The following is a 17,826-nucleotide window of genomic DNA, read 5'->3' as shown; positions in this document are numbered from 1 at the left end:
AAACAAAGAAAATGAAAATTAAAGTGGTTGGGCTAAAAAGTTAACAAAATTTAAGTGGGAACTTAACATAGATTTAAGCTTGCAGGAGGGGTTTATAAAAGCCCATACCATAGGAATATACAATCTCATCATTCAGAGATGTCTGAGGATCCAAACCCCACTTACCTAGAGAACATTTTCTCAAGCAACAACAGTAGCAGTGGAAGAGGATTATTAGTAGCCCATTCCTGATGAATATCCAAAGCTTGATCCAAAATACAAAAAGATCATATGGGTGCTGCCCAGGGAACGCTCGTGGAGGATCGTGGCTGCAAATCTCAAGGTGAAAGGAAGGATTCCCAAAATTGTCTTAGGTGTGAGAATGGAGAAGGTGGCAACAAGAAGCTCAAAGGGCAGTTAAGTAAGGTCAGTTAATTTATACGATCAATTAGGCTAGGGATATACGTATAAATTAGGCTAGGGATATAGATTGGGGCATGGATAAATTGATTGAATAAGAGAAATTGGCATTCTCCTCCTAACAATTAGCACTAGTGTATCCTCTTAATATGTATAAAGGCAGGGAAGATCTATATAGGGAAGGAAGATATAGTCACCTTACATTATGACTTGGCAAGGGACCAGTGACCTTTCCCCATGACTTGTCGACAAAGAAGTCACCTTGCCTTCATGAAACCACGTGTTCAGTATTGTGAATTGTTCCAATAATATCTGAAAGACATACTTTATTTTAGAAACTACTTACTTATAATGAATTGCTAAATCAAAATGGTTGTAATTATGGAGGATAAGTAAGGTGATAACACCGCAGTTGGTTGTTAACAGTGTTCGAAATCAATTATAAGCATGAGCACCATTTGTTGATTGTTCCGGATCAACGAGGGAGGTAACAATTGATCGAATTAAGGTCTTTGCAGCCAACCAACCTCCTTCAACCAAGCAGACTCGTGGCAAGTTCATCTTCATCTCCAGGGAAGGATGGCAAGAGATCGCAACAATAGAATTCCCTTCTTCGACAAGCATGGAGTTCGATCAATCAACATATATGTTAAATTTTGAACTTGATATTTCACTGTATCACACTATGGGATCCTTATCTCTAGGGTATGAGTGTATGGCTGTTATGGCTACATCTGGTGCATCTGCATCTGAGCCAATTCGAGGTCCTGTTCCCTGGATACAAATTCTCTAGTTACAAAGTTAGAAGTAGTGGTTTCATTCGTTGATTAAGAACCAGTAAAAGCAAGGATAGAGACAAAATAAGTAGCATCAGTTTACCTAGTTGGAAAGCGAGTAGTTTGAAGAGCTATTTGAGAGACATAAATGTTTAAGTTTCACCTGTAGCAGTAGCAAAGGCAAATTTTTACCCTGTTTGCGCCGATAATGAGCAGAGAGGACGCGCGAAGGTGTTGTTCAACATCTACAAGGGGAAGCACCTAGATGCTCTGGCCTTGAAGCTCGTTCATGTCTAGCAGTCGCGCGTGCATGTCGAAATACGAGCTATGGCTGTGATTTTCATGAGGAAGCAAGTCACATGTGACGAGATATACATATGGCCATGATTAACACCGACCACACATACAGCCATCAAGGCCCACCTCATTTGCATTCATAGGGGGGAGGCCAAGAAAATCGTGAAGAAGCTCTGCGACACAGTTGCCGAGCTTGCGACCTTCATCATGGAAGAGCGACAGTGGATCCAATTAACTGTGTCTCAAGGAGAGTGTGTTTCTAATGTTCAAGAACCAAGAGCTAACCCGATGTAGTGCATTGATCTTCACGGTATTCCTTGGAGTGCTGTCATGGTATCTTCTGCTAACTGCCTTGCTCAAATCTGGCCCCCGATGTCATGTGGGTTGGCTCTTATGACAGATCTCTTTTATGACTCGTATAATGAACACATCACCTTCGAAGTAAGTATTTACTAAGCCCCTACTTCCGCGTTTTGTATGCTTCGAGCTATCGTTCTGTTTTGTATGTTGTTGCACCAGCTGCGTGCTGAGCTGAGATGATGTATGTTTGGAATGTTGATGAAGGAATGGGAGGGGAATAATGGCTTCCACGTGAGAGGATTTTTTCATGTCTTTCACGATGTAGGAGGGGAGAAAGGAAGGTGGAGGTCCCCCCACCCACATCTCTCCACACTGCACAATGTCTTCCACTAGTGTCTCTCCCCACCCTCCTCATTGGATGTTTGAATCACTGCCCTCGTGACCATGACCAACTTCGTCTAGATGATCAAGACCTTGCAATGTTAGAAAATTATATATTACGGAGCAATGGAACACATAAAATATTGCAGAAATATAAACACAGAAAACGCACAAAACAAGAGAGACACAGATATACGTGGGTTTGGGCTACGTCCACCCCTAACAGCCAGTCCTTCCTTTCTATTATCCAGCAAAATGAAGAGACACAACCTACAGCAAATCCACTGTAATATCCTCTGTTTTCTCTCACAGTCTCACCTCTCTGAGAATACACATCTATCACACACTTCTAGGGCAAAAAACCCTAAACTAAACATAAGTTCTACCGTCAGATCATCCGCCTAATGAACGGCCCAGATTGACTAGAAATTACTATACTTTTACAAGGCAATTTTACAGCTGTTTTTAGCTTCGGGGGTGCTGCCTCCGAAACCCCCTGCCAGGGGGGCTCCCAAAGGTCGCAGCCGCCCCCCCTTGGACCCCCCCTGCAACGAATATTTTACGGGCGGCATTGCCGCCCCCATTTCGAACTGGGGTCCAATGTGGCAATACCTTTGAATATAGAAGATAATCAGGCTCCACACCCAACATGCAAGACCATGGGAGACTCTAGGACCTAATCCCTCCCATGACACTCAGGCACTCAATAGGAACGAGGATGCCATGGCCCAAGAGGCTTTCTAGATGTTTATCGAGTTGGTGGGCATCGAGCCATAATTACTCCACTAGCAGATTGTTAATGTGGGCAGAAGCATAATATATCAAGAAGTGTATTTTTGAATTTATGATATTTCTTCAAGATCATGTGTCGTATCCATGAGCGAATTAAAATGGTATTTTATGATCATTGTTCTTTGTTGTGCAACTTTGCATTTTTTGTGTTGTAGAAGTTGTTTTAGATTTCCGCGCAAATCTTAGGTGTCATGCTAAGGATGTTTGAGGGTTTGATAGCTGGCTTTATTTCTAATACTTCATTTTATTTTTTTTATTTTCAGAAAAAAATCGAACTTTTCATTGCAATGACAAAAAGTTACATTGTATATGCTGTTAGGCATTCAAATGATTGTATGATTTTCAATCATAGAGTTGCTGAGATGTTGCTTGAAGGTTACTCCTTTTACCATCTCGATTATCTATTTCTGAGTCACTGATCAATTTTTAAACCAAGGCCTCCTCAGAGAGGAAAACAACCCCGATTGATTAGTTTTCTGAGCAAAAAATAAACCACATCATTTGTCTCTGTTATCAGCTAGAACATAAACTGATGGGGTTGAATCATTCCCGGGTCTCCTCAGAAAGGAAAACAACCCAAACAGGAATGAGTCAGCTGAAAGTTGTATGGAAATTATAGATTGTTATGGAGTTGAAAAAGTGTAAGTGGCTGCTGTTTTTGAACTGAAGAAAAAAACTGAACAAAGGAAAATGCCTGAGCCTAGGCTGTAGACTTAGAGAGATTGTATTTGAGCATAGGGTGGAAGATCTGACACATGGATCTCGTCCATCTCTGAGTCCTCTATCCTCCAACTGCCTAGATCTTGTTGCAGACTTTCTTTAGAAAGCTAGTGTGCAGAACCATTGCTTTCCCTATAAATGTGACATAGAGAAATGTTATTAAAATAAGATTTTAAAAGCGTGGTTTCTTCTAACAATGGAAATAATATGTAATTCTGACATCTTCTTGTTCCATTGAACCATTTGACAATATTTAGTGAGTCCCCGAAGATCTGAATCATGGATATGCCCAGATGGGTAAGCCAGCAGAGAAGAAGTTTTAAGGCTGTCAGCTCTGCGAAGTTGTTGGTTCTGGTCCCTAAACCCACTGAGGCTTTGAGGCATCTATGAGGGTGTAGGTGAATAACCAGCCCCGCACCACATTTGTTATTTTGGCTGGAGGCCCCATCAAAGTATGCCCAAGGAACTCCTTCCTTAATGCACTCTTCTCTAACAGGGCGGGGTAATTCCTCATGGGCGGGCTCAGGGATGCTAGTGAAGATAGATGCACTTTTGATAGCTGTGCTCCCGCTGAGGGGGTTTGAACTTGAAATATACTTTTATTCCTTGCAAGCCATAACCCCCATGAGATGATTTGGGGAAGGTTCCTTAGATTTTATTCAGGGTGTTGCTGCCACCAAGATTTCCAGGCTTCTACGATCGTCCGCCCATTCCATGAGACTCTTTTTTGGATCAATTCCTCGACAGCCTGCTAGAATTCTTTGGAGAAGGAGCAATCTATAAAGAGGTGATAAATTGATTCAGAGGCAATTTTGCATAGGGCGCACCTCCCTAGACTTGACTTATATCTTTTCTGGAGGATGTCCCAGGTTGGCACCTTCTCCTTGAGGATGCACCAGAAGAACAATCGGGCTTTTGCTGGGCATTACAGTTTCCAAATTGAGGTTGCCCACCAATCCTGATTTCCCCAACCTTTCTTCATCATTAGATACTTGTATCCTTGTTTTGGGGAGTAGTTGCCTGAGTTTGCATGAGCCCAGACTAAATGATCTAGTCTATTTCTAAGTTAGACATTTGATCGAGACAACTCTGTGATGAAGGTGATCCATTCCCCTCTCCATTGATGGTTGAGGTTTAGGTCCGATCCTGAAAGCTAGGCTTGACCCCAGATGGAGGAGTGGCCATGGTTCTCGATCTGACTAAGATTATGAATGCCTCTTGAATTGAGATGGTTGATGAGGCCCGGGGATAGAATGAAATTTTCGTTGCATCCAACCCAAGGATCCTTCCCTATACGGACTTGTTCTCCATTTCCTACCTGCCAGGATAGGCCTTGTTCAATAAGCTTAAAGCCATCTAATGTTGCTTTCCACACCACAGAGGCACTGCCTTTCTTTTTATTTGGGTTTCGAATCCAGTCTTCCAACGACATTGGATCAATGTATTTCTGTTTGACCACCATAGTCCAGAGGTTCTCCATTTTGATTAGCCTCCATCCCAGTTTTGCTGCCAGTGATTGTCTGAAGGTTGTTAAATATTTTATTCCCCATCCGCCCCAGTCCTTTGGCCTTGCCACCTTCTCCCAAGCCACCCGTGGGAGTACCGAGTCTTCCTTTGAGCCTACCCATAAGAATTTGCTGCAAACTCTTCTGATTTTTTCCAGAATTCCTTTCGGGACCCAGGTTAAGGTAGCCCAGTAGATAGGTATAGCAAGAAGGACTGCTTTAATAAGGGTTAGTCTTCCAACTCTAGATATCCATTTGAAACTCCAGAGGGTGATCCTTGATTCGATTTTTGCAATTAGCCAGTGCCAATCCTGCTTCCTGTATGAGCAGGGATTTAGGAAGAACCCTAGGTATTTGAAACAATCTTGTAGCTTCCGATCTTTGAAAGGCAAATTTTCTTTGATTTGGTTTACTTCATACCTATTGAAACCTTCTAGTAGTAGATATGATTTATCTTTGTTAACTTGCAGGCCTATTACCTTTAAGAAGAGATTTAGTATCCTTTTTAATTCCCGTGTTTCAGATCTTCTTCCATTAGTGAATAGCAGAATGTCATCCACAAACAGGAGATGGGTTATTTTTAAGTTGACTACCACTTCTAGCCCTTTGATATCCCCTTTCCTTCGGGCTTCTAGGAGCAGCTGGCTGAGGCCTTTTGCCGCCAAAAGGAAGAGGAGGGGTGAGAGGGGGCATCCTTGTCTCAATCCTCTCTGGCCTTGAAAAAATGAGGAGGTTGCTCCGTTGATGAGTACCACAAAGCTTACGCTGGTTAAACATCCCATTACCCAGTTTATGAAGTCAACTTGAAACCCCAGGTGCATGAGAAGCATCTGAATGTACATCCAACTGACCCTGTCAAAGGCTTTGGAGAGGTCTATTTTCACTACTGCTCCTTTAATTTTTTTTTTTTTTTTTTTTTTTTTTTTTTTTTTTTTTTTTTAATTTTTATTTATTTATTTATTTTTTCTGGATGATACTATGAATGGTTTCCTGGGATACTCCAATAGCTTCATGGATCTGCCTCCCGTTCAGAAAGCCGAACTGTTCTTTTGAGATGTGCCTCGATAGAATTGGTTTAACCCGGAGGGCTATCACCTTTGCTATGATTTTATAGATATAGTTACAGAGGGAGATCAGTTGAAAGTCCTCAAAAGAGGAAGGGTCTTCTTTTTTTGGGATGAGGGCTATGAAGGTTGAGTTGAAAGGGGGGTAGATTACCCCTTTCCTTCTGGATTCTTCAACAACTTCGGTAAGATCTTGCCCTAATTGCTCAAAGAAGTGTTGGAATAGCTCCATTATCCATCCATTTGGACCTGGGCTTTTATCCTTTGGCATTGCTTTTATAATTCCTTCCACCTCCCCCCTGGTGACTTCTCCCATTAGTTCTAGTGAGTCCTCTTCATCCACATAACGAGGAAAAGTCTGGGCTGTTTGGATTACTTCCGCCAAAGAAATTTCTGCCACAGCTATGAATAGGTTTTGAAAATGTCTTGTGCCCATCTGGGATAGGTCCTCGAAGGATCGGGCCTCTCTTCCTCCCTCTTCCTTCAGATGCCAAATGGTGTTCATGTTCTTTCTTCCTCTGGCATAGTTTTGAAAGAATTTGGTGTTCTCATCCCCTGCCCTTAGCCAAATGGCTCTGCTCTTCATTCACCATTGTTCTTCTCTTGCTAAGAGGATTTTATTCCTTTGGGATTCCTGCTACATGATTCTTTCCCCTTTTTCTTGAGTTTAATCGCCGTTAGCTTCAGGGATTTCGAGCATTGAAGGTTCCTTCCTATTTGGATGAGATCTTCATCTTCTTTTCCTTGGCTTAGCTCACCGTGGGTTTTTTAAGGCACTTCAGATTCTCCATGAAGAGGAAGGCTTTATCATCAGAGTCTCTGGCCCTTGCAAGTCTCCAAGTAGTCTTAAAGAGAGAGTTGAAAGAATCCTCTTGAAGCCAGGCATGATTGAATTTGAAGGGGGCTGCCGGTTTTTTGGGGGGCTTGGATAATTCTAGCAAGATTGGCATATGATCCGAGATTCCCCCTTCACCCAACCACTGACGAAAGGTTGGGATCTTTGCTGCTGCTTCCTCACGGAGGAGGAAACGGTCCAGTCTTTTTGCAACATGGCCATCCCAAATTCTCCTCTTTCTCCAGGTAGGTCTAACCTTCCAGCAACTTGTTTTCTCTGAATAGGTTGGTGAAAAAATCTGATAGTTGGTCTTCTTTGGCCGAGGGGCCCCAAGTTTGAGAGGAGCCAATGGAGAAGTTTAAATCTCCCCCGATGACCAGATTCGGGCTGTTCAGTAATGTTTTGGAGAGGAGGGTCTTCTAGAAGAGGGCTCTTCCCTGGGAAGGCCCGTAAATGTTTACTATCAATAGAGTGGTACAAAGTTCTTGGGAGTAGACTTCCATCCCCATTACCTTTTCCATCCCCCAGGAATATAGGGCTTTGAATTTCCCTTCCTTAAATTCCATGGCTAGGCCCCCTGAGTGACCTTTGGCATCCAAGACCTGGATGCTCCAACCTGTAAAAATTTTTGACAGTGATTTTGAGACTTCTTCGCCTGCTCCCAAAGTTTCTTGAAGGAAGAGTATGTCTGGATTGTAGGTTCAAATTACTTCTTTTAAGACCAAAATTTTAGGGTTGCTGGCTAAAAATCTGCAATTCCAGGAGAGAATGATCATTTATTGACCTCAGGAGGGGGTTTTGCTGCTCTAAGCGCCTCAGAAATGGACATTTGCTTGCCATATGCAATATCTAGCTTGGCTCTTATCTGAGCCTTTGATAGGTTTGTTTTCCTCCCTCTTACGTTTCGGTCTCCTGGCTGGGAGGATTGCATGTCAATTCCCCCCACTACCCCCAACACTCACCATGGGGGAGGTTTTCTCTCTCGAAGCCTGAGGTTATAAGGATTGGATGTAGTGAGGGTTTCATCTCTCTGAAGGGCATCATTTCTTATGGCATATTCACGATTCAGATCTAAATTGGGTATGGAGGTGATTATACTCTCAACTTGCATATTATCTGAGCTTAGAATAGGAGCAACAATGTTCTGTTTCCTGGAGGGACCAGACACAGATTCAAATATATTAAAAGGAATTACTGGAGTAGCATAAGGTAGGGTTAAGGCTAGACCCATACCCTCTTTGTCGATTGAGTGAATTTCTTCTATGTCTACTAGAGAATCCTGGTTCTTTGCATTCCCTTCAAGCTGGTGGGGTGACTGGTGCTCCTGGATGGGCTCCTGCTGCTCTTCCATATTTCCCTCTAGATCCTTCAGAGGTCCGTCTGTGTCCATCGACTCTTCCCCCTTGTTTCCCCTTGAGGGGTTAACTTTTTGGATTTCCGCTACTATTCCCCCTTTCTCGGCCTTCTTTTGCTTTCTTCGGCATCTGAGTGCCATCGGACATTCTTTTGCCAAGTTTCCATAAATGTGACACTTGTGGCAGTGAAATGGTAGTTGCTCATAGTCAAGTTGTTGCAGATATTTGAACATTTTGTATTGCAGCTGGATTTTTTCTTCCAATCCTGATCGAGGGGTGAGGCTTACCAGGATGCGAGCCATCCCCAAGTCTCTGGTTTGTAAAAAGGACATGTTTGTTTCGATGTATTTCCCCAGGTGATTCCTGATAGTCCTGAAGACTGATTCAACCTAGCGAAACGGCGAGAGCCCTGGCAGGAAAACCCAAACTAATAGCTCCTCGACTCATTCCCTATGAGCGTCAAACAAAGGGTTCCATCATTTGATTAGGATCGGGTTCCTCCCAAATATCCAATTTATTTCCAACACCAAGTCAGCTGATTCTTTTTTTTCAAATTTTACCATAAACCATCCATTTGTGAGCATTGAGACTTGAAAGGCTGAGTCCGGGGCCTCCTTCCAGTGTTGGGAAGCCCACTCTTGAATGAAGTTAGATGAGTGTTTTTTCCCTCTTGACCTCCCAACCAACGTCAGATCTGCTACTTCCATGGCTTCGTCTATTGTCACATTCATTCCAAGAATAAATTTTTCTACCAATTCTTTCCTCTTAATTATTTTGGGATTTTTCCTCTTCTCCCCTGCCTGCCTCTGCTATGTCCCTTCCTCCCTGCCCTGAGTGGTCACTTCCACATCTGCTGATTCTATTTGGATTGTTCTTGTGCTCCTTTCTTCCTGGGTGACCCCTCTTCCTCCTTTTGGTCTACCTTCTGCTTGTCCATCTTCGCCTCTTTCCTCTGCCTCTACCAGGTCTGCTTCCTTCCCTTGCTTCTGCCCCCCCCTCCACAGTCTTCCCATCGACCTCAACCCCATTTGATAAATTTAGAATCCCCGCAAAAGTAGACCCTGAGATCGGATTTTGCTGCTTTTCCTGTCTGTGGCTGAGGGGATTTTGGGGTTTTGTTTTCTGATCTAGATTGCAACGCAACTGTGCATTTTTTCCTTGTGCCGCTCCCAGCTTAAAGCCTGGGTTATTTTACTCGATGCTTCCAAGACCACAACTTATCACTACATCTTCTAACCCTCAAGAATAGAAGAGGCAAAGGGGATGGGGGTTTTCTAGACTTACTTGTGGATTTTTTGATGCTGCTGCTACCGCTTCTTCTTGAGCCTACATCTCCTGGATGAACGGGAATTCTTTCCGGGTGTTTAGAAATGACAGACCTAGGCTGTCCTCCAGCAGGCCTAGGGTTTCCTTCTATTCCCAAGCCTCCTTCGAACCTCGAGTTTCCTTTCCATGTTGTCCAGTTGGATGAATATACCATTTGATGTTTTGGTCTGTGGCCTCCAGACCCCAGACCGACAGGATTATTCCAGGTTCAGGGTCCAGATCAACGGTGTCGTTAGGGTTGACCATCCTCTTGTTGGCTGCTCCTTGGTAACTGTTGGCTACACCTTGGTAACTGTTGGGTGTGAAATTCACCCCTGTTCGATCTTCCGCCGTTTGCATGCTGCGAGCTGAGAGCGGCAGTGCTGCTAACCTTGCTATTTAACCCCGTTTTTATTCCCAGCTCCATTTCCTTAAGCTGCACATGGATTTGGCTTGTTGTTTCAGGGCTGATCTCAGCTGCTGTCTGCTTCCACCTATCTCCTACATCGATCCCTATTATGACGTCCTTTTTCAAGATGTAGCCATCTGTCTGCCTCCCATACGCGTCCCTGTCACTGTCTAGGCCCCGAGGCTTGCACCTGCAGGCCTTCCTGCCCCTACACCCGACTGCTTCCTTGCTTCAAACCTCAGACTTCATAATTTTTTATGGCAATTAACATTTTTTTTTTCTTACCTGAAAGAGAATCATTACAAGTGGCCCTGCCCTTTTGCGTAGGAAAAACTACCCTAAAGGGTTGAACCACCCAACATGAGTATTTTTTGTTTCCCTAAACTTCCATTGCAATGTTACTCTTATGATAAAATAATCCTGGTCTTACACCTGCCCATAATTCTTTATTTGTGTCTTAGGGACAATTGAACCTTAATGGACATTCCAACATACCATTGTATTCACCTTTGATCCATGTCACCTTTAACAATTATTTTCGTTATTACAAAACATAAGGGTAAATAATAAGATTAAGTATACTTTTGTTGTTTTGGAAAGGATGGGTATTATAGTGGGAAGGTTTAGGTCCTATTTCCAATTTTTATGACCAGTAAATATTCTCACTAGTTTTTCAGATGTAATTTGTTAAGATATCTATACGGACCTGTTGACAGTGCTGGACCCACCAACATGTCAGGGGATCTCTTTGGTAAGAAGTCCCAACTAGACTTTAGACTATTTGGTGTAGGAGTTCCAGCAGTGGGTCGTACGATATCGCCTTGACCACGGTTGCGTGCAGAGGAAAGTGAGATGTCCCTGTTGGTAGCAAGGGTGTGACATGCACAACAAGCCAAGGAAGGTGCATGAAAGGTTCTAATACACGGAAGGTGGAATGAATGTACCCCTTGGAAACCTGTGTAAACACGTAGCTTGGAAGGGAACACACAAGCAAAGATGCATCACAAACTAGAAAGAAGGTGAACCAACAATCCAAAGCGATGGTTAAACCAACAAAACGTTTCAGTAAGATTCATACATACATATGTAGAAAGATTCTATACATACAGCGTAAACAAACATACACATATATCATTAGAGTAAACAAGTTAACTGAAATACAATAACATCATATGCATGAAACGTGCTTTTTCTATTATATTAAGAAGTGAAAGTTCCAATCATATGGTACAACCATGACCAACGACTAATCCCAATAACAGAACGTTACAGTCAGTGCCTCCTACTCCTCCAAAGAGATATACTAGCTCTACACTGTGGAGAAGCCAAGGCTCGTTACAATACTCTCTAAGCTTTCTCTAAGATACTCCTATCGGAAGCTTGGCTGACCAAAAGCCTCTACAACGAGTTATGACGTACTAAAAATAGCAAAGGTTGGGGTGACCCTTGACATTCCCCCGTGTGACTATTCACCTACACTCATGACTCTTCAACTAATCTATGACTGTTACATTCAACTATCGGTACTTGAAATTCCACTTGACAAGATGTTACATAGAATCTGCACATGTACCCATGTGAGACAAAATAGGCTTGTTCAAGCCATGCAAGACATCACTATGAATCAAACAACTGTGGGAAGTGATGAGCCTCATCATTGGGTAATTATATGGGCCTTAATTGGCCTTAATTCACTTCCTAGCTTAGTCAAACCAACTATTCTCACAACTTATTACATACTTTTGATTATATTTTGTTTATGAGATGAGTTAGAGTTGGATATTTTGCTTTGTGGTCTAATGTGCATGTAATGCAGGAACAAATGATAAAAGAAAGGAAAAATGCAGGAATAAAGGAATAAAGGGTAAAAGCAAGGAACTGTGGCAAAGACCTTGGTAAAAAATCGAATGGGTCAAGGGAGGGTAATTATAGGAGGTAAATCCTCTTCATTTACTACCCCTCCATTTGAATATTCCTCCATCAGCTCGGAGTGTAAACAACCATCAATTTGAAGACTAGAAGACAGCCGATCAAGTGAAAGTGATAGAAACCAATTTATTTTGAGTGGGGAGCCTAGCCTCCCTAATTGGAAGAAACTCGTTGGAGACTTCAGATGTATAAATAGAGAGCCTTAGGACCTCAGTAGGATTCAGATTTTTTTTTGTAAAACTCTGCTTTATCTATGAGCTGCAAGACTTGTGATAGTTTGTTATGTAATCCATGGTTTTGATAATGAGAATGAGTTTTGTTTTGAGCCAACAATGAGTTAACTTAGAGGGCTGAAGCTCTTGGGTTTGGGCCCAACCCGAGTAGCCAAAGCTCCTCTTTACTGTACATGTATGCTAGCATAGATTTATGGTTTTGTTCATTTGCTTAAGTAGCTTCCTGGTTCTGTTCATTTTCTTAAGTAGATTCACGATTTTTTGTTTTATTTGCTTAAGTAGCTTCATTTTCATTACAACAGTGTAGCGTAGATTATTCATCACTTTTCTGTTTATTTGTTTCAGTAGCTGCATTTTTTGTAATTTACTTCCATTTGTGCCTTCTTTTAGTTTACAGGTTAGCTAGGAGAAAAAGATCACCATAAGGTTGTGCGCAAGTGTCTCGACCTCATCTCCTCCCTCTGGGACCATGACTTGAGGAAGAGACCCTTCAACAACCCCAAAAACACAGATTTCTGGTTCTCACATGAGCTATGGAGTTTGTCGTTCGATGCAGTTACTCATTCACCCTCACTGGTTTTTCTGTCATTTTCCTTTGAAATCTCCTTCAGCACGTTCTTCATGCATCGCTTCCTTGCCGTCTGATCCACAACAAACCTTCACAATCACCATCTGATTCATTATTTTCTCCAAATGCTTCCTCATGTGAAGTCTTCCACTTATTTTATGCGCTTTAATCTCCACCGTCAATCTGTCTCTTGATCCGACGGCTATCACGTCACCTCAACACTTTATGTGGTTTAAACCCCCACCATCAATCTACCTTGCCTAATCCAACGGTTATCATGTCACTCGATTGCCAAATAGCTTGGCCGATCTCCACCATTGATCAACCTTGCCTGATTCAACGACTATCGTGCAATCTCGCGTGAATTATTGCACGACCGTTATCCGCCTGATAGCACGCGAGAAAAGTGGTTTTCTCGTGCTACGTGTCACGCAGTAAGGCTAATCGCGTGAAATATCAGAATTTCGCTTACGACCTTGAGGGCGCGCGAGAAACTACTTACCGCCTTAGAAACCCGCTCCATCATTTCCACACGTTTCTTTTTCCTGCGATACGATCTCCGCGGTTCATCGCTTCGTTACCCTATTCGTCCATCTCTTGACTTAATCCGCACGATAAGATCTCAACCATTCATCACTTCGTTACCATGTTCGTCCATCTCTTCACTTAATCTGCGCAATAAGATCTGAGCCGTTCATTGCTTCGTTACCCTATCTGTCCATCTATTAACTTAACCTCTGTGATAAGACCTCAACCGTTCATCCTATGCGTTCACCCTGTTCATCCATCTAGTCACTTAAGCCTTCGCAATAAGATCTCTGCCGTTCATCTTCTGTTCATTGATCAATTCAACGGCCCCTATGCGCTACTGCGTCCTTACATCCTCCTTTCATTGATTTCAATCCCCGATTTCTATTCCACTTGAAAACTGATTTAGCTTAAGTTTCTTTGCTTACACCTTAGAATAGTTTAATGCTCTTTAACTCTGCAACTTAGATAGAAGCCTTAGGTTAGTGACTGTGTTAGCAATTTTGCTTAGCATAGCTGTTTAGTTGGTTAGTTAGGTTATGGTGTGATTTAGCATTACATGCTGTTTTCTTCATTACTGCAGTAGAGTAGCTCTCTCTTAGAATAGGTTTGCTCTTCTTCCATCAAATAATTGAGCTTCTTTTGACCTTATAGAGGTCTGGCTTGGAACCCCTGGGGTCTCTTTCCAGATAAACAGTGACAACAGACAAGACCTTCACTTCTACTTGTGCATATAGCACTGTCACCTCCAAGTTTGTACGAACCCTGGGTTGATAAGTAAAGCTGGTAGCCTCGGGAGTTGCAACGTTCTTGTTGCAACACCTAGGCTCATCACTTTTTGGCACCATTGTCGTGGAGGTGGCTAAGTAGAATGTGATTATTGATTTCTTTTATTTCTAGTCTCCAATTTTCTTCCATTAGTTTATTTCTGCAAAAGTAATCTAGTTTCTTCCTTTGTTTCAGTTGTCATAATCTGCTTTCTTTTCCATTTTGCAAGTAGAATTTCAATTCAGCAAGTAGTTTTTCTTGTTAGTGGTTTTTCATTCAATCAGCAATTTCCTTTTTGTAGAGTACTTTCTAGCTGAAAAAATGAAATATTACAAAAACCAACCCAAAAACATTTCCTTTCATGCCTCGTAGGAATAGGGACAATTCAGGGAAATTCTTGTCAAATACCCCCACTACATCCAATAGTCAACCTTGTTTCTTCTTCAGTGACGGTGAATTGGAAGACCCTTTAGGTGAGAAGCCTTACATATTTGAGGAACCTACAGGGGAAGAAGAAGAGGAAGAATCCATTCCTACTGAACCAATGGCTGAAAACCGAAATGACAGAGGAAATATAGAGAGAATTGAGGGTTCCTTCCCCATCAAGGAGACCAATGGGTACACTAAGATGAAGAATATGAGCCCCTCTGCTCTACCTCATTTCCATGGCCTGACCACAAAGGACCCTGCCACTTTCCTATTTGAGTTTGCTATTATATGCTAGACCTATGACTATACAAATGATGAGAAAAAGTTAAAACTGTTTACATCTACCCTCAAGGATGCAGCATTGCACTGGTTCATGGGTTTACTTGGAGATAGCATCACAAATTGGGCTCAAATGCAACAAGCTTTTAACAACAAATATAGGGACTACTTTAGGTCAAAGGACACTAAAGACGAGATTTTTAGGATGACCATAGGCCAGGACGAATCCTTAGAAGACTATGAAGAAAGATTCCAGCTCAGTTACAAAAGGGCCAGGTGCACACTTGACCTTGAATCACTAAGGCTGGTCCCGCTTAGAGGAGTAAGGGAGGAGATATCTACCAATTACCCTATGAGGATATTAAGACTGTATTTATAAACCATTCTAGGGTAACCAAGAAAAAGGGTAGGGTTAGTCAACCTATGGGCAGTACATCATCCTCCAACTCATCCATCAAGGGTGAAATTGGAAATATGTTGGAAGATTTAAAAAGTGATATGCTGCAAACCCTTGCCTTGCAATTGGACACCATGAACATCAAAAGGAAGCAAGAGGAAGTAGAAAGAGCCCTGGCCATATTTTTTCCTAGATGCACCAGGAGGCATCCTAGGAACAAATGTCCATTGAACTATATTAAGATTTGCTCAGTGTGTGAAGAAAACCACTCCACAGATAAGTTACCTTCTGTACCTGGACTCAAATCTGTATATCAAGGAGATGAAGGGGTCATTGAGTAGATTTGTTACATCAACCAAAGGAGGCCTCCTCGGCCTAGACCATATCGACAGGGTATGCAAAGGTCATCCCATGCATATTACAACCCCAACCAAACCAAAACTATACCTTCTTGGGTACCCCCTTCTCATCCTTCCTAGTCTACACTCCCTCCTTGGTCCTATGCATTTCAGTATCATTCTTAGCTAGCCAACAAGTCATTTCAACCTTATGTTCAGCCACAACCTTAGTGGAATACACCACTCCAGGGGTGGAGGCCCAAATTCAACAATGTTCCACCCTTATTACCTCCACCACCTACCCAACCACAACTCCTACACTCTGCTCCACTTAAGCAACCCCAAATGTCTACCTAGCCAATCTGAACCCAAACAATAGGTAGGCTCAACAAGTCTACAGTGGAGAGACATCATACCCAGCTTATGCTATAAAAATCTAGGAGATCAACCTAAGATCTGGGAGAATTCTCCCTGATAACCAACCTCCCTCTCCACATAGGGAGGTTGAGGAAGAAAGAGAGAAAAGCAACCTTAAAGTAAATCCACCATTTCTCGGGAGATTAACCCAACCACTCTAGCCTACCCCAGAAGAAACTGAACTTCTGAGAGAATTGAAAAATATATGTGTAAATATCTCCCTTCTAAATGCAATCAAAGATGTTCCCTACAATAATTTGATTAAGGAGAAGTGCTTCAAGCATTCAGGAAGAAGAAAAAGGGAGACCCCTACCATTAATGTCATTGGGCAGTTGTCTGACTTAATGATGGGGCAGGTAATATGTCTAAAATATTTGGACCCTGGAAACCCTGTAGTAGATGTGCACATCAATGGCACCATTGTCCCACACACTCTGATTGACCTTGGGGCTTCCATTAATGTGATGAACAAGGACACCATGCTCAAGCTCAACCTCCAAGGGTCATTGAGGAAGACCACAATAGTGCTGCAACTTGCAGACCGTTCCATAGTCACCCCTGAGGAATATGACCATCAAGAATGGGCATATGTCCAAGCAATTAGTCCTATACCCTCCTGCTCAACCTTCTCTAGAGCATGATTTACCTTTATGGTTGGAGGAGGAGGAAGAAGATAACCTTTATTTTGCCCAACTTTATGTTTTGGATGCAACCATAGGAGGATGAAAACAAGATGAGGATAACTTAATTGAACACCTGCTCCAAAGTCCAACTCCTAGTTACCATTAGAAGAGGAAGTAAGGGAAACCCAAAACAATCGTCCAATTAACTTATGCTTGGCCAATTCCAACCCACTCCGTGTCAAAACCATAGAATTTGGCTCAGAGAAAACTTTGAAAATTAATTCATCTCTTTCTGCTTTAGAAGAGGAAAAGCTATGCAACATGGTGAGAGAGAACCTAGAAGCCTTCACTTGGAGTTACAAGGAAATGAAGGGAGTACACCCCTCAGTGTGTACTCACCACATATACATCAAATAAGGTTGCAAACCAGTCAGGCAACCACAAGGAGGATGAATCTAGCTCTTAAAGACATAGTCAAAGAAGAACTGCAAAAAATGCTAGATGCAGGATTCATTTACCCTATCTCAGACAGTGAGTGGGTCTCTCCTTTAGTGTTAGTTCCCAAGAAAAATGGTAAGTGGAGGATTTGTGTTGATTATAGTGAGTTGAAAAAAGCCACAAAGAAGGATAATTTTCCTCTACCCTTCATTGACCAAGTGCTCGATGGCCTGGTAGGGAAGAAGTTTTTTTCTTTCCTAGATGGATTCAATGGGTACAACCAAATCCAAATCTACCCAGAAGACTAGGATAAGACTACATTCACTTGTCCTTGGGATACTTTTGCCTATAGGGTCCTTCCTTTTTGCCTATGCAATGCTCCTGCCACCTTCTAGAGAGCAGTCTTGAGTATTTTTGTTGAATTAGTACATGATGCTATGGAAATCTATATGGATGATTTTACACCTTATGGTTGTGATTTTCAAGAAGCCCTGACTAACCTAGGAAAAGTATTGCACAAATGCATTGAAATGAACCTGTCTCTCAGTCTAGAAAAATGTGAATTCTTAATGACTGAAGGGACCGTGCTAGGTCATTCAATATCTCAGCAAGGACTACAGGTGGACCCAAACAAAATAGCAATCATCCAAAGGGTCCCACCTCCACAAAAGTAGAGAGATGTCAAGAGTTTCTTAGGGTTAGCTGGATACTACTGAAGGTTCATAAAGGACTTCAACAAGT

The sequence above is a fragment of the Pinus tabuliformis genome, chromosome 9 (assembly GCF_031772625.1).
Source record: "Pinus tabuliformis cultivar Carrire ecotype Pingquan chromosome 9, CPIR1, whole genome shotgun sequence".
NCBI lineage: Eukaryota > Viridiplantae > Streptophyta > Pinopsida > Pinales > Pinaceae > Pinus > Pinus tabuliformis.
This window is presented reverse-complemented; position numbering follows the sequence as displayed.